This window comes from Apodemus sylvaticus, chromosome 19, assembly GCF_947179515.1.
Source record: "Apodemus sylvaticus chromosome 19, mApoSyl1.1, whole genome shotgun sequence".
NCBI lineage: Eukaryota > Metazoa > Chordata > Mammalia > Rodentia > Muridae > Apodemus > Apodemus sylvaticus.
Window position 1 is genome coordinate 61,395,390 of NC_067490.1, and position 18,925 is coordinate 61,414,314.

The 18,925-nt window shown below is 36.9% G+C and overlaps 1 pseudogene; it reads left to right on the forward strand.

Moving 5' to 3' along the window:
- The window catches only part of LOC127669341 (zinc finger protein 431-like), a 140,522-nt pseudogene that overhangs the window by 75,951 nt on the left and 45,646 nt on the right, over positions 1-18,925 (forward strand).

Below are 18,925 nucleotides of genomic sequence, written 5' to 3' on the forward strand. Positions count from 1 at the left end.
TTTTTGTTTTGCTTGGTTTGTTAATTTTTTTCTGCTGTAATTTTTTGTTGTTTTTTAACTAATATGTTTATTGTTTTGATTATGATATGGCAAACGTCTCTTTCCCAATCTGGTATTTTTCATGCTTCTTGTACATTGATAGGCAACTTCCTTTAGTCAATGAAAGCTTTCATTTGTGGTTTTCTTGGAAATATTTTCTTTATGCTGATTTTCTTCTTCTTCTTCTTCTTCTTCTTCTTCTTCTTCTTCTTCTTCTTCTTCTTCTTCTTCTTCTTCTTCTTCTTCTTCTTCATATTCTCCTCCTCCTCCTCCTCCTCTTCCCCCCTCCTCCTCCTCTTTCTCTAACATATATTGAGAAAGTAAAACACACAAGATCTCTGATACAAAAGAGGTTGTGGAAAAGGAGAGGAGTGAGAAGGTGAGGATGGTGACTTATTTTACTGGCTGGTATTACATATCTTTCTATGCTGGTCCTAGGTATCTGCGTTTTTGGTGATTATTGGTCTAGGTACTAGTTTCTCAATTTGTCTTGTTTTTGTGGGAGTGTTATTCCTGTGTTACAATTTTCTTTGTAGATTTTTAGAGTGTTGTCTGGGTGCTGGCTCTTTTACTGACCTGATTGTTATGTTCAAGAGGGATTGCTGGTTGATGTTGGAAGCTAGTAGAAGAGGTGGGCAGGGTAAGAAAATCCTAGCAATCCATAAGGAAACATAATCAGGAGAGAGGTGAAGTTGATAACATTTCAACCTTTCAGAGCTACAGTCATCTGAAGGTTGGCTGGTGGCTCAGTCTCTGAGAGTTTCCTAGTACCCAGGTTAGTTGACACTGAGGGGCTTCTTATGGGTTTCTTTTTCTTTGGAGGCCCTCATTTCTTTCCCCAACTCTTCCAAAGATCCGCTGTGTTCTGTGTAATGTTAGACTGTGGGCTCTGCATCTGTTTCAGTCAGGTGCTGGATGGAGACTCAGAGAACAATTATGCTAAGCTACTCTCTGGAAGTATAACAAAGTATATCCTCCATATAGTCAGATCCTAAAGATGCCTAAACTCTTATATCCCTGTCAACTAGAGATTTCAATATATTTTCCTTGTCTTATGGCCCTTCCTTTTCTCTCACCACAGCAGTTCCTTACCTCCCCTTCCCCTTTCTTAACTACTGGCCCTTCCAGTTCCCTCTCTCTTTCAACTGCCCCCTTTGACTATTTTACTTCCACTTCAGAGTGTGATTCAACCATGCTCATTTTAGCCTTCATTCTTTTAAAAAAAAAATATATTTATTTTTTATATGTAAGTACCCTGTATTTGTTTTCGGACACACCAGTGGAGGGCATCAGATCTCATTACTGGTGGTTGTGAGCCACCATGTCGGTGCTGGGATATGAACTCAGGACCTTCACAAGAGCAATCAGTGCTTTTGCCAACTGAGCCATCTATCTAGCCCCTTGGCATTCCTTCTTATTTAGCTTCTTCAGGACCAAGAAATGTCATGCAGATATCCTGTAATTTATAGTTATTATACATTTGTAAGTGAGTACATACATGCATGTCCTTTTGAGTCTGGGGTACTTCACTTAGGGTGATAGTATCTAGATGTATCCAATTCCTGCAAAATTCATAAAGTTCTTGCTTTTACTAGCTGAATCGTATTCCATTTTGTAAATGAATCACATATTCTGTATCCAAATTTTGGTTGGCGGCCTTATTGATTTTTTTAGTTCCCAGCTGTTATAAGTAAAACAGATATGAACTTAGTGGAACACATGCACTAGTGGGTAGATGTCCTAAGAAAATATCCTAAGTGTAACATTTCCTCTGGCTAAATCTTAAATTAAGGGAAGGAATAGGTAAAGTGTTTCCTAGTCCCAAGAATGTACTTCAAATAAAACCTGCTGCAACTGTGGACCAAGTGAGGCAGAGTCCATCACCTTAGAAGCCAAACTTAAGAGGATCTTGTATATGGTGTGGCTTCTGAAAACTGATAGATGATAAATTCGAGTTCCTGGATTCTTCCTGTATGGTTTCAATTTGGCACGATTCCAGCCATCTTTTGGCAGAGTCAGAGCCATGGGGAAGACTCCATGAGAGTTCATTGCTGTGAAATTATGAGGATGATTTTTGAATTGTATTTTGCGACCACAGCTTGTATTGAGATAACTAAAGCATTGGTAAATCTGCCATGGAGAGATGTATACAAGGAGAGGATGTACCCAAACTGTTACAAGAGGTGACCTTCAAGATTTTGCCTTGTGTGTCAGAAGAGACTATAGATGTTTGAACACTGTAGGAGTTCCTACAGACTGTTAGGATCCCTGAAGAAAGACTGAATGCATTTTCATCACAGGATGAATATTTGCCCATAGCGTCAAGGGTCACGATGCAGTTTATTTAAACCAAAAACTTCTAGATAGGATGATGTCTTTGACTGCTTGTCTGTCCTGTCTGGCTTTCTTTGTGAATCTTGTGGAAGATCTTCTGGTAGGAGCCATTCCAGATACCTTCCAGGATAGTGTTTATAGAATGAAATTTTTATTTTTTCTCTCTTTTTCTGCTTTTCCAATAATTTATATATTCATTGTCACCCTTATCACTATCCCCATTATATGTCCCTTGCCATGGCAGAGTCCCTCCCCGAGTCTCCTCTGTTTTTCTTTGAGACGTTGTGGGGCCCCCAGGTATTCCAAAAATTGGTGCATCAATTCTCTTGTGAGTTAAGTAAATCCTCTCTCACTGAGGCTAGACATGGCAGCCCAGTTAAGGAAACAGATTCAAAAGATATCCCCCCCCCCACAGCTATAGGGAAAACCCTTGCTACAGTTGTTATTAAACGACCTTCTGAGCCTGTGAGCTACACATCTGCTATATATGTGCCAGGGGCCTTATTCCGTCCTGTGCATGATATTTGGTTGGTGGCTTAGTCTCTGAGTGTCCCCAAGGGTGCTTCTTACTTGAGTCTCTTGGTCTTCGTGTGGAGTTCCTATCCTCCTCAAGGATAGCAATCTTTCCAACAAATGTTCCATAATAGTCCCCAAGGTTCATGCAATGTTTGATTCTGGATCTCTGCAGCTTTTTCGTTCAGCTGCTTGGTGGATCCTCTCAATGGACAATTGCTCAAGGATTCAGTATGGGAGCACAACAGAGTGTTGTTAATAATGTCAAGGATTGGTGCCTGTCCATAGAATGGCACTCAAGTGGGGCAAATTTTCATTGGCCATTTCTTCAGTCTCTGCTCCAGATTTAACCCACCTATTAGAGGGGAAATACTGTGTTCTTGGTGTCTACTGTGTTGTGGTTGAAACTGACCCTTCAGCTTTCTTCTCATGCTCCCATACCTTCACTATAATCTCTTTCCTTAAATTATATAAAATACAGTAGATACATTTGCTATTCAATAATAATCTATTTATTAGTCTGGTTGCTTTATATTTTTAAATTTATTTTATTTTTTGCTTTTCTTTTCCAAAACATATTTCTCTGTGAACCTTGTCTGTCCTTAATATAGGAAGAGAAACTGCAAAAGACACATGTCTTGTGCTTGTAATATAAGCATATTTTTGTGCGGTTTTTCATGCACATCTTTAGTACTGAAATTTGGCCAAATATATAGACTATATTCTATTTCTCAAAATGGCATATATTCATGACATCAATATTATCTGAGCATTCAAGTTCATTAGGTTTCAGATGAATGATGTTCTTTCTCTGTCTCTTGTTTGTTCTAAAATATTTGAATACATGAAAATATTTTGCCTGTGTGCATGAATATGAATATCATGTGTGCCTCATCTTTACTGTTGTCAGAAGATGACCTGTAAACTCCTGATCTTGAAGTAATGAGTAGCTGTTGGCCCCATGTGTTTGCAAGGAATTGTCCACCATTATGTGGAAGATGAGCAGGAGATTTCCAATGCTGAGATCTCTCTCCTGCCCTATGTTTCTTATTTGTGATCAACATTTATATTACTGTTATTTTCATCCATCCATTTGTAACAATTTAAGCATGTATTCTCTTTTAGTAAAATTTTATTAATGTTATAGTTTAAACTGTTATACTTCCTGTTTCTGCCAGATGAATTCAGATGTGCAGTGAATGTATAATTCTTTGTAGGAACTTTAGTAAAGAACTGTGAGTTCTCTGTCATTTTTATTTCCTTGGTTGATTTTTGTATGGATTGAGGGTTTTAAAATATAACTTTTAGTCTCCTAGAACACATTACAAAGGTCATGCCAGTATCAACTTATTAGCCATACACCTGCCTGTGCCTCTGATTAAAGACATGAGCAAATACACCCAGCTTGCCCATCATGTTTGTCATTAGTAATTGTTCATACAATTTTTCAGGTGTGTTCTCAGTACTGTGGATCTGTTTCCCCTGCACGTCCCTCTCAGTTGGCATTTTCTCAGTTGGCATTTCCCTAGCAAGGCTTTATCCTATTCAAAGTGTTCAAAAGTGACAGAGGTGTAACTTATAATTAAAGATCCTTCTAAAATGACACAGTGATTATAAATTTTGAGTCAGAAAATAAGCAGAGCAAGCATGAGAATTATGTGACTATATATTTGAGAAAGCATATATTTATCTTCTGGTGATGTTAGTATCATGCTTTGTGTTGTACATGTATGGGATATTTAGGATGCAGTGACTTTTGATGATGTGCATGTGAAATTCACTGAGGAAGAGTGGAATTTGCTGGATCCTTCCCAGAAGAGTCTCTACAAAAATGTGATGCTGGAAACCTACCTGAACCTCAAAGTTGTAGGTAAGACTGTTAATTTTTTTTTCAGAAGGAAAAAAAATGTTTCTTGGTTATTGATGATCTTCTATTATTTTAATTGTATGAAAATTGAGCTGAATAATTCAGTTTCACTGAATTTTCACTGTAACTTTCACAGTACAGTTAAAATTCACAGTATCTTTAATTTTGCCTATTTTCAAATAGTATATCATTGATTTTCTTGTACTGTGTTTTAGGCTATAATTGGGAAGACCATCATCTTGAAGAACATTGTCAAAGTAGTAGAAAACACGAAAGGTAATTTTCATGTGCAAGCTTATACAAAATTGTCTCTGAGGAAATTTTAATATCTTATGGAATCTCCAGTGAAAAGCAAGAGTATAAAATAAAAATCCTTTAAGTGTAGCTATGTTTGTAATATTCTTACAAAACCATGTACCTCAAGATCCAACATCTGGTTTGTGTATCCATTTGATAAATAGCTCCAATAGAGCTATGCTGTGGACCTGACATTCTGTATAGCCTCAAAGTATTTAGAAATTGAATAATGAATAATGATAAATCTATATCCAAAGCATTCTAATAAGCAATTAGTCCATAGAAAGTTTGGTGATACTCATATTCTTGTAGTAATATGGTTAAGTTTGGTGAGAGTGCATTTTATGAGTATCAAGAATGTTGGTAGACAATATTGCACATGGTATGAGAAACAAAAATTCAAACAGTGTGAATTCAATGTGTAAAATTTTCATTTATCTGTACAGAGCCATATTGGGGCAGTCTTGCACTTGGTCAGAGTTTGACTTTGGTCAAGGTTAACTTCTCCCAGTTAGCCAGGATCCTGCTCCACCTAGGGTGGAGCGCTCGTAGTAAAGGTTAAGTTCATTGTTCCTCCAGGTATAGGGATTCCTGAATTAAGCAAGTGACCCACCCAGCTGCCGGAGCAGTCAAGACGAAGACCTCCAAGAGAAGCTAGACAACTTCCACCGGAACTCAGCCTGGAGTCTGGGGGGAAGGGTTTGCCCGAACTGTTAAAAGGTCTGGCGCCATTAAAGTTTAGGGCTTTGATCAGTGAACATTGACTTGGCCGCACGTTCTTTTCGCCCCTCTTCCCTATGACCCCAAAATTCTCTCAACAGGTAACCCGGTTTACATGTGGCTGCGGGCAGCTACATATTGGCGCCTGAACGTGGGAAGACCTGGCACGAGAGAATTTCTTGAGGTAGCCCTATCCAGCGAAGCTTCGCAGAAAAAGGTGAAAATTAATGGTATCCGCACGGTAAGCAACATAGAAGTCAAAACTAGCGCTAGTGAATTCGTGTCTATTGTTGTGAGTGCAGGAATGGATACAGTTTTTCAAGCATACTGTGTGGACCCAGCGCAGGACTGCTTGGGTTGATAAGATAGGGAAATATGGGGAAGGAATTTGGCAGGCATTTGCCCAAAGCTCGTAAGAGCTGATTTCGGCGAAAAGAAAGGGGTTTTTAAAAATAGGCATATGTCCACAGCTTCTAAGAGCTGTTTAAAGAGGAAAATGGATGCAATTGCTTAACAAGCACGCTTAACTTTCTGTATATCTTTCCGTGTTTGTCCCGGTGCACCGACCGACTGTCTATGTGTATGTTTATGTCCTCTCTGTGTCTTTGTGTGAATGACTGTTTCATGTTAAAAAGAAAAATTGGTAAAGATTACATCTGCTGGTAACCTCTTGAGCTAGCCACAGTTTGTGTGGGGATTGATTCAAAGCCACGCCGCGACAGCGCAGCTCACTCAAGAGGCAAACATGGCTGGGGAAAAAGCCGCTCTTAAAGCCCAGAAACCTCAAGATTTGGGAAGACCTTGGTTTGACTTGTGAAATTCATGTAGTCGCTTTATACTTGTTTCTAATTGGTTTTAATGATATAAGGCTTTACATTTCTTGACTAAAGAGTTATAAATTAATTGGTTATTATGTAAAAGGTATAGTGTTATTAAGAAAAGGTTAGTTTAAAACTGGTGATTCAGTGTTAGAGCTATCTTAACTAACTACACGTGGCCTAACGCCACTCATGCCTTGTTCTTGTTTATAATTGGATTTAAAGGTATATTTTGCATGACTTGACTATAGAGTATTGGCTTAAGTCACTGGACATGATTTAAAAGGTATAATGTTATTAACAAATGTTAGGTGAAAGCTGGTAGTTTAGGGTAGTCGCCATTTTTAAACAAACACGTGGCATGACGATTAAGGCTGGTAGTTTAGGGTAGTCGCCATTTTGAACAACACCACGTGGCATGACGGTTAAGGCTGGTAGTTTAGGGTAGCCGCCATTTTGAACACCACGTGGCATGACGCAATCCAGGAAATACAGGCCTTTGGGACGCTCCTAAATTGGCATGGTGTTTCATGTGAATCTTGGCCTGGAGATTAGACTTAATGAAGATTAAGATTTAAAATATTGTCTCTTTAATAAGTTACACTGTTATACACTTGAACATAAGAACTGGCATACAAACCTTGTGCTGTAAATATGTGTTTGCCATTAATTTTAAAGAAAATAGATTGTTTAAAATTGGGATTTGCTTCCAAAATTACAATTGTGCTCTAATATTGCAAGAAAACATTGAGTTACAATAAAAATCAGTGTGTCATTGGCTACAGTTTTCAGTTTGCAGGCTCGTAATTGTTAACATTTTGTAATTAAGATAATTTTGAGAGTGATACAGCTATGGGTTTTAGAGGCCCATTGCCACTTTTCCACAAGTTTATAGGCTACAATGGTAGGAGCAAAATTTAACCCTCCAAGATTAAAAAGGATATCTCTGTAGAAATGTATTTGATATCAAGTAGGTTCCTTTGACCATGAAATTACAGGTTTCTTTTGTTTAATCCTGTCTTAGTTAAAAGGCTCAGGTCTAGTCCTTGCCAAGGACTAAAGGTAGATCCTAGGGCAGATAAAAAAAAATGTGTTTTGTCTCTGTTTCAATACTAGAAGTTAAGATCTTAAAATTTTCAGTGTATAATGTTCATAGAATGTTTGTTACAGGCCCTTGCTCCTATAGACTTTTAGAATTTTTAGGTAAATGGCTTTCAAAGGTTGTTAAGATATATTAATTGGCTTTATCTTATATTTACCTCATTTTAAGCTTGCCACAGAAGGTCTTAAACCTCTGTTTTCAAGGTAGGAAACGTTTGTTCCTTGCTTCAAGCAACAATCAAATTTATTATTAATGATCTATTACATGGCAAGCATTTTTAGGCAAAATTAATAATTGTTATCCAAAAGATAATTTGTACTATCAGATCACATGTTTATTCCTTTAAGTTTCTCCCTGCTTCAACACAGATACCTGAATTGGGTGCTATAGCAGCTATTTTTAAGATGTTAAAGGTCAAGCTTTTAATAATAGTAGATATACATAGCTCATGGTTTATAATTGCTTAAAATTGGTCCATTTTTAATACTGCTAATTCTTAATTTCTACAGTTTATACAAATGTGATTCAAATTTCTAAGAACAAAGGATATGTTCTCTAAATGACTGTCCTTTAGGTATTTGAAATAATTTTATATTTTGTGCACATCAAATTGTAAAGATTTGTTCTTGATGTCCTCAATTTCTACCTCTACCACGTAATGGTGTTAATCCTAGAGGACTTAGTTATTACAGATAAATGATATTCATATTTCTAATTTAAAAGATTAAAAAAATATGTACATGTGACTAATGATTCATTTTTAGGCTGTCTAGTTGCAACTGCTCTAACAGAAAAAGCAACTATATTTTATATAATTACATAGTTATTGCCTATGTTATGGTTTCTACTTTGTGTTCCAACTTAAATTAATAAAACAATATCTTCTTGGAAGAAAGAAGAGAGGGGAAATTGTGTCCCTGTGCATATAATTTAAATTATGCTTGCATGTTTTTAAAAAAAAATTTTAAAATTTGGATGCCAAGAAACTCCTTGCTAAATGTATATGACATCTTGTAATTAGACATATTGATGTCTAGGTGAAATGAAGGAATTCACTTACTAACATATGCCATGATCCTGATTTAATATTGGGGGAGAAGGCATGTCCTCTGTTTTTTCCACAGAATGCTGCAGAAGATATGCTGACTGTGTGCTTGCTGAATGCCCAGACCATGGTAACATAAGAGCTATATTGGGTATATGTTCTTGACTTACCTCAATTGTCAAATGTCCCAGGTTAGATAAATTGCCTAGCTTCAAGCTTTTAGACTTTGTGGGACAGAACATGGAGACTGTTATGCTAGCTTAGGAAAAATTAATTAGAAGAGTTAAAATGACTCTTCTCCTTATTGTGCTCAGCTGACTCAACCATAGACTGGTCTAGAAATAATTCCAATATTGAAGATTCCAATTTTGAAGATGGCTAACAATCTTCAGCCAGCTGTGTTAATTTAACATATAGTCTCCACTTTTCCTGAGAAGTAACAGCTTATTTCTTGATTCACAAGGCTACCTCTCCCACCTCAGAGGCCAAGCCTTGGGTCCTTAAAGTTGTTAATTTACAACTGAATTGGATACTTCTGGGACAAGTTAATCCTATTCCACCTTTAACTCTTGACCTTGTCTGTTAAGCAGACTGGCTGTCTCCACCCAGGCTCACCTGGATGGAGAGATTACATGTCTGTTAAAGACACTTGCAGACCCCCCTGGCTTCAAAACTTACACAAGTGGATCTCCAAAGAGGGAGCCACATAGAACTCAGATCTATGTGTGTTTGTTTATGAACAAACATGGGTACCAGCGAGACGTGCGAGGCAAAGCACTGCATGGGGAGGTGAATTTCTGCTTCTGAGTCCCCAGGAAGTACACCTAATTGCATAGGGGTTAACGTCGAGAGGCTGTCCTTAAAATAATAAGGGAGCCTATTACCCCTCCTCTGAAAAAGACGTTATACAATATTTAAGAGGAATTACGGTCAATGCTTCCCCTCCTGGTTAAGGCCCGCCTTCTTATGAAGGATATTTATCCACTTGTTTTCTACCTCCTCGTGTTCAAATTAATAAAAAAAGGGAGGACATGTACAGAGCCATATTGGGGCAGTCTTGCACTTGGTCAGAGTTTGACTTTGGTCAAGGTTAACTTCTCCCAGTTAGCAAGGATCCTGCTCCACCTAGGGTGGAGCGCTCGTAGTAAAGGTTAAGTTCATTGTTCCTCCAGGTATAGGGATTCCTGAATTAAGCAAGTGACCCACCCAGCTGCCGGAGCAGTCAAGACGAAGACCTCCAAGAGAAGCTAGACAACTTCCACCGGAACTCAGCCTGGAGTCTGGGGGGAAGGGTTTGCCCGAACTGTTAAAAGGTCTGGCGCCATTAAAGTTTAGGGCTTTGATCAGTGAACATTGACTTGGCCGCACGTTCTTTTCGCCCCTCTTCCCTATGACCCCAAAATTCTCTCAACAGGTAACCCGGTTTACATGTGGCTGCGGGCAGCTACATTTATCATTCTTTTTTTTATTATGTATATCATGTTACAATGGATAAAAAAGATGTGAGCATAGGAATATTGAAAGAGGAAACATAAAATTTTTTGTTCTAAAATAAGAAACTACATAGTATTCTGACTTTAATAGAAATTAGTAATGTGAAAGATATTTCCAATTAGTTGGTTTTCTAGTTTTACAGAGAATATCCCAAAACTCATAGTTTAGAAAATCTTTAAGGGTATTAAGAATTTGAAAATTCTTCTGTGTGTCCTGGTTAATAGTCAAAAGTGTTGTAATTCACCCTAGAGGAGAAAATATTAATACAATCAGTGTTATAAAGATCAGAGTTGTTCTTTCTTCAGATAGCTAAAATACATCATATTAAAAGAGGGTGTTATAAATATGAGACATGTAATAACCATCACAGGTGTCTTGAACAATTCATGATGAGGGAGAACACCATGAACTTATAAATTGCTAAAACCTTAAGATATGCTTCTTCTTTACCATTAGAAAAATTGTAAACATAATTCATATTGATTACATGATTGATCAGAGTTATGAATGTGGTAAAGATGTGCTAATTATCGTTGCAGGAATGTAAGAAGATATACTGGAGTGAAACTCTATGAGTGTAATATATGTGGTAAAGCCTTTACAAGATCAAGTCATCTCCAATATCATAAAATAGCACATATTGGAGACAAGCCTTATGAATGTAATCAATGTGGTAAAGCCTTTGCAAGACCCAGTGATTTCCAAAGACATAAAATGATACATACTGGAGAGAAACTTTATGAATGTACTCAATGTTGTAAAGCCTTTGCAGCTCACAGTTATCTACAAAGACATAAAAGATCACATACAGGAGAGAAACCTTATAAATGTATTCAATGCAGTAAAACTTTTGCACATCACAATACTTTCCAATATCATAAATGAACACATACTGGAGAGAAACCTTATGAATGTATTCAATGTGGTAAAACCTTTGCATGTCACAGTACTTTACAATATCATAAAAGAACACATACTGGAGAGAAACCTTATGAATGTAATCAATGTGGTAAAGCCTTTGCACAGAACCATGCTCTCCAAATACATAAAATAACACATAATGGTGAGAAACCTTATGAGTGTAATCAATGTGGTAAAGCCTTTGCACAGCACAGTCATCTCCAAATACATAAAAGAACACATACCGGAGAGAAACCTTATGAGTGCCATCAATGTGGTAAAGCCTTTACACAGCACAGTCATCTCCAAATACATAAAAGAACACATACTGGAGAGAAACCTTATGAGTGCCATCAATGTGGTAAAGCCTTTGCACAGCACAGTCATCTCCAATATCATAAAAGAACACATACTGGAGAGAAACCTTATGAGTGTAATCAATGTGGTAAAGCCTTTGTACAACGCAGTCATCTCCAATATCATAAAAGAACACATACCGGAGAGAAACCTTATGAATTTAAATAATGTGGTAAAACCTTTGCACAGCACAGTCATCTCCAGTATCATAAAAGAACACGCACCAGACAGAAAACTTATTAATGTAATCAATGTGGTAAAGTGTTTTCACCAGAGATACGTCTCCAAATTCTGTGTGCTGAAGAGAAACATAATGAATAAGATCATGAATTAAGTGGGAGTTAGGAGGGTATCATAGTAGGATATGATAGACAGACATGGGTGCTTGGGATTATTTCCATTCTGGAGATTTTTTTTTTATGCTTTTGTAAAGAAGTTTGCTGCCCTGGTATGAAGAGTTTCCTTGAGGTTAAGGTAAATCTGTTTACACTAATTGTATTGAGAAAGTAAGTCATGAAAATCACTGCATAGAATTTGGTGTGAAAGTTTTTAACAAGCATAGAAACTAAGAAAGGAAAAATAAAAAAAGAAAGGTTCAAAATACAAGGCATCATCAGGAAGTTGAACGAAGTTAAAATTTCTGATCAAGGATATTCAGTGGCATTAAAGGAATTGTTACATTAGTACAAGATTACATTCAGCTAAACATATAGGTTTGCAGTTTTATGAAAGAGAACTGTATCATGTTAGGAATTATTATTACCTGGTTATTGTTTTGATGTAGACATATGAAGATACAAGTATGTGTCAAATTGCTGAGGGATAGATTTGGATTCTGGGTTCTGAATTTAAAATATAAACAGAAAAGCTTAGTTCAAGGCATGCTGTTACATGCTTTTTAACCCACCATTCACGAGACAGAGTCATGCAGATCTTTGAGATCAAGGTAGATCTCTAAGCAAGTTCCAGGAAAGCCAAGATTAGGCAGTGATATGTTTGAAATATTGAAAGCTGCTGATAATGTAATAGAAGGAGCCATGTTTCAGCACTAGTAGGTAGTAGAACTCAGCAACTCTGTCTTAAATGGTAAGAATAGAAGGATCTACTAAGACAATTGATGCTGGCTAGCTGGTAATTAGAGGTGATGAAGAAAAAATCAGCATCACTCTGGTGAAAACTGACTAGTATTTTCTGAGTGACAAAAATGGTGTGTTCTAGAGCTCACCAAGTTTGGACCTAATGGTGCAGCTGTCCTTGGTCATGTGTAAGAATAACCCAGGTGGTACTGACTTCGAGTTCATGAAATTGTCATGCAGAACAAATGAGGCTTGGCACCATTGAGCAAGCATAAGGGAGGTTATGGGTCAAGACTAGTTCTAGTAGAAGAACCCAGCATCTTGAAGATGGAAGTATCATGTGATGAACAGCAAGAACAACAGGAACAGTAGAATGGAGTCAACCAGAGCTTAAAGTGATACAGAGGGCAGAGCTAGAAAAGTGACCTCTTTGGAGGAACAGAGAAGATCATGTGTGGATCCAGGACACTGAAACAAGGACCTGTGAAATTGAAGTTATCTTAGAGACCCCAAGTTTTTGAGATGTTAGAACTGTATGATACCTGCTCAGGAACTGAATAAAACCTTTCAAAGGGAACAAATTGTGCTCAGTGAACAAAGCAGAAAGGAGTTGGAGACCTGAAGTACACTTTGATAACAGACATGGAGATACAGAGTTTGGAGATTGTTTTGCTGGCTTTGGTCTTCCTTTGGTCTAGTATTTCCTCATCATTACCTTTACGAATAATAAAGTATATCCTGTGAATTTCAAGATATATGATGTGTTTTATTGTTTCCAAAAATATAGCGGATTAATCTTGCATGATAGGATTAATTACAGAAGAGTCTTTGACCTTTGGACTTTTAACATTTTTGAGACTTTGATAGATGATGGTGCCTTTTGACATTGGAGATCATGGATTTTGCAATATGCTTTCTTTAAGTATGGTCCCCATACACTCTTGTGATTGAACAACCATATGGGGCCAGGCACTGGAATGTGATAGGTATGATTTATGTGGGGGAGGGAGTGGAAATAATAGGAGGTGTGGTTTTTTGGAAGAAAGTTTAACAGTGTTGGGGTGGGCTTTGGGGATCCTCCCAGTGCCGAAGAAACCCTCCTTTTAGCTCCCTGGAAGAAGGCTCTTCCTAACTTTCTTTGGATCAAGATGCAGAACTCTCATATCCTTCTCCAGCATTATGTTTGCCTGTATGCGTACTATGTTTCCTCCTATGAGGAAAATGTTCTAAACTTCTGAAACTGAAAGACGGCCCGAATTAAATGTTTGCTTTTATAAATGTTGCATTGATCATCTCATCTATTCTTAGTAATTAAAATCTAATTTAGAAATAAAGTGAGTGAATTTAGGTTGGTGAAGCTTCTGCACAATTCTACAGTTTTCTTCATCATGTACGAATTCGTACTGCAGATGATCCTTGTGAATATATTTGGTATGGTGAAGGCTTTGCAAAAATCTGTAGTCTTTATCGTTATGAAATTATGCATGCTGGAGAGAAATTATATGAAATACAGCAATGTGGTATAGCATTTATGTTGTGTGTCCCCTGAAGTCCATCACAACTCAAACATCATAAGAATTCAAATGATATGAAATTATTGTAATCAAGTCAGTACTGATAAATATGGGTGAGAAAATACACTTCCATGCTTATCTGAAATATTCCACCCCTATCCACACAAAGTCTGAAAGTTATATAGCTTCCGTTCCTGAAATCCACAACTACCAGTGACAAGTTATATCTATATTTCCCCCTCAATCACTACATTTTCCTATTCTTAATCTATTTCAACTGATACAGAATATACATGTTATGCTCTCGCCTATCATAATCATATGTTCTTTTGTGGATAGAAACAGGTATTATATTTTGAGGAATAAAACTGGAGTAATAGAAATTATGGTTATGAATAGTTGTTATTTTGGGGGAACAAAACTTGAATAAAGAAAGCTACCTAGAAATTTTTAAGTACTAAGGTCAAGTATCACCTGGCACTTAAAATAAGTTTGAACTTACATTTAAATGAAAGTTGTTAACAAAAAGGCAGTCCTTAGGACAAATTTCTTTTTGCTTGTTCCCAATATCTATATATTATAGACACACACACACACACACACACACACACACACACAGATGCACACACACACACACACACACACACACACACACACACACACACACACGGGGTCATTTGCATAAATTTGCATGCACTGTCAGTCTCAGGAATCAGATTCTTTCTAGGGATGTTCACAAGAACAGAGCACTGCAAGAAACATGTCCTCAGCATGCTCTGAGATCTCCAGAAGTAAGAGAGCACCACTAAGCAACCCTCTCCATTCTTAGCCTTGCAGAGCCACACTCTCCACCAGGTGCATGTGGACCCTGAGGCGGATTCTATCCACTCCAGCTGGTAGTAAGGTTCCTCCCAACATTCTCTTACCTACAATCACAGATTAGAAGGTCTTCTCAACTGCATATGTCATCTGATGGGCCTAATCTGCATTGATATCCTAGATGCGATGTGACAAATTTGTTGCAAACTGACAATCACTGATCCTGTGGCTGGTTACGGAACTCAAAAGATCCTGACATGCATGGTTAACAGCCTAAGGCAATCAGCATACCTACCTCATGTTCCTGTCACTACAGGTTTCCAGAATTTTCTCTCTTTGATTGGGAGTGATCCAGCACACTTACTTGGAAGGACAAAAGCCAAGTGTAGTGTGGGCTGCAGAGATGTGTTCTTCATTAAGAACATTTGTTGCAGTCTCAGAGGCCTCAGGTGACAGCTACAAACCTCTTTATCTCGAATTCTGGTGGAATCTGATGCCTGCTTCTGTGTGAGTGTTTGTTTGTTTATTGTGTGTGTTTGTATGTGTCAAGGTGTGTCTGTGTGTGAGTGAGCATGTGTGTGAGTGTCTGTGTGTGTGTCTGTGCTTGTATGTGTTACGGTGTGTTTCAGTGTGTGTGTGTGTGTGTGTGTGTGTGTGTATGTGTGTGTGTATGCACATGAGGATGTCTGTGCCTGGGAATTTCATATTCTTCTTTTGCATGATGTTATAGACCAAGGGATACTAAAGGGAGAGATATTTCAAAGCCACAGAGGGTGATATGTATGGCAGATTCTCTCATTCCCCAGCATGCTCAATGGATCTGCATATCATCCATACCTAACACACAATATTCATTCCAATCACCATCTTAGGTTTTCTTTAAGGGTCCATTTCATGGGATGCAGGTCCTCTGGTTTGCATGGCCACCACACACACCTGAACCACTTTCCTTACCTAATTTGAAGAAATAGTTGTATGACAATGTTTCTTAAATTCCTGTATTTAGCCTTTCCCATTCTCCAGGTATCTCACAAATTCTCCTGCCTTTCCATGAATATAGCACTGGGGCTGTATTGGCAAGATGAATATGAATGGACTGGGACTGTAGTCAGGTGTGAGAGAATATCTGTATTTTTTTTTGGTGTTCGTACAATGGATCCTCCTACATTTTAAACTAACCAAAGGGGTGAAATCCAAAGAGAAGCAGTTTTGGTGTTGCAAAGAAGGTTTATTTTAAGAGCCAAAATGCAATTAAAGAGATGACAAAGATCCTGAAAATAAGACAGTCATCAAAGGCAGTGTGAATGGAAGGGTTCTCTTATGCTAGTGGGGTAAAAACTAAAATACACAAAAATCAGACCATTAGAACTTTTATAATTACTATTCAGGATGTAGTTAAGAACATAATTAGGGCAGTGTTACACTTATTACAGGAACAAAACAGTCAAGTGTATAATTTAAACTGAATGTCATAGTTTTTGTCGGCTGTTACATGTCTGATTTTTGGTCTTCTTGTAAGACCAGTAGTTTGGTGGAAACCAATGAGGAATATTGCACTAACCTGGATAAGTTTATATTCAACCACTGTGTTTCCTTTATTACAACTTTGTGTGATATATGAGCAATTAAATTTTGAAAAAATATTCTTAGCATCAATAGTAACATGTTTATGTTTAATCAAGTTGAAGGAGCTTTTAATATGAGTTGGTCTATATTCCAGAGTCCTTCACAAAAGGATATAACTTGAACCAGCTATTTCCTTCTTGAGATCCCTACATGAAGAGCATGTGATTGTTATATTATAAGAAAATCCAGTTGAAGTCCACGGACATGAGATAGGATACCTGAATAATTATGCAAATCTGTGAGTTTGATGACAGAAGCTCCTGCATCACATTTAAATCAGGCAGCAGGCATGATTGGTGTAAAGGAGAACACAATCTATTAGTGAGAAGTGCTCCTTGATAACGTGATGGTGTTCTATATGTGGTAAATATACCTTACAGTTTTGGCCTCTTTATTTAATAAGATTGTTCAGTTTTCCTCAGTTGTATATGGACTCAGCTGTGCTGAAGTAAGCCAAAGTCTGTTCTTTCATCTGGGATACTGAGATACATCTCTAAATGACAAAGAGAATCATGACTGAGAATTATTTTCTAAATAACAATTCTAAAGACTGACCATAATTTTTGAGCACTCCTGTGCCTTCAATTGTTGACGAGAAACACTGCATTCTGAAAGTGATCATATACTCTATATACCTAAGATTATATATTAAGCTTAAGATTATATATTTAGCAAAATCGACACTGTTTATGTTCTGTTAAGGCCTACCAAACTTTCATGTCTATGTTATCACTTGAACTTCTCAAGAATTTCTGTATCTTCAAGCTTTTCTTTGTGCTATTTTCCCTTTTAGTGAACAATACTCTATATCCTTGCTTGGACTGAGTGTGACTACCCTTGGAAGATCTGTGGGAATCAACCCTGTATTTTCACTCTCCTCAATGTAACCTGGACACAGGATAGAATTAAACTTAAATTATAGCCAGTTTGTTATAAAAGTTTATTTGATGACAGAGACTTTAATTCCATGTATATTTGCCATAAGTCTTATAATCTAAGTGTCTTAAGTACCTCAATTACTTATTTGGAACTACCAAAAGCTTTGTGCATATAGTTTCATCTCTTTTTCAAAATTTTCATTGTAGTCTATATATCAATCATGTATTAAAACCGTTTCCATCTTTAGACCATTCTAATATTTAATAAATGTTAATGCCATAAGATACAATAGATTTAACAAATCCTCAATGTATTGAGATATTATTTATTCAGGGGTGAGGAATAAGCAAATTATATTCCCTCTTATATTCCATTCTCAATGGCATCACCTTTTAAAAATATCATCGCTCATCAAAGGAAATAAGTGAAATTATTGGTTTTCCCTACAGAAAATTGAGAAACTATTTCTCTTTTTTATAGGTTTATTTATTTATTTCATGTATGTGATCATATTGTTGTTGTCTTCAGACAGTGCAGAATAGGGCATAAGATCCCATTACTGATGTTAGTGATCCATACTGTGTTTTCTGAAAATTGAACTCAGAACCTTTAGAAGAGCAGTCAGAGCTCTTAACTGCTGAGCGTTCTCTCCAACCTGGTGAAACTGTTTTGTATGAGACTATAAATAGCCTGCAGTCTGTACATCAAAAATAATTTACTCAGGATGTCTTTAAACTAATTCACATTACCTAACTAATTGTTCCCCATAAAAAAATTATACAAATACTGGCCACCCATGTTAATAACTTTTAAGAAGACCTACTGTGATTATATTAATTCAAGGGTGCTGAAGGTATGAAAATGGTTGTTGTTTAATTTAGACACAAACCCTGTGCTGCTCTTTCTTCCTTAGTATATTTATGGGTTTTTAATGAGGCCTTTTGTTATATAAATAATGTTTAGTGTACAAAAGTGTTTTTGTCTGAATAGACATTTACATATATATTATATATTTACATATATTACATATATGTTATATATGCATACATATATATATATATCATTTTCAAAAGAACAGATATATTATTCTTATATTGAGTGAAGAAAATGCATAATATGAATAACATTTCATAGTCTAGGAGAGTAAATCTCTTTTTTAATTTTTCTTTTTTTTTTTTGTTGTTTATTTCTTTTTGGAGACAGGGTTTCGCTGTATAGCCCTGGCTGTCCTGGAACTCACTCTGTAGACAAGGGTGGCCTTGAACTAAAAATCCACTTACCTCTGCCTCCAAAGTGCTGGGATTACAGCCCAGCTGAGAGCAAAACCCTTTAAAATTAATTTAGAACCCTCAGGGATAGAGAACATGTTGTGTACTAGAATTGATATAGGGTTCATAGAGATACCACTGTGACCAGATCTGTATGTTTACACATATCATATCCTTAAAAGTCTACATTAAAATTTAAATATATATCCTCTTATTACCTATTACAAATATCAGCCACATATTCATTTCATATTTAT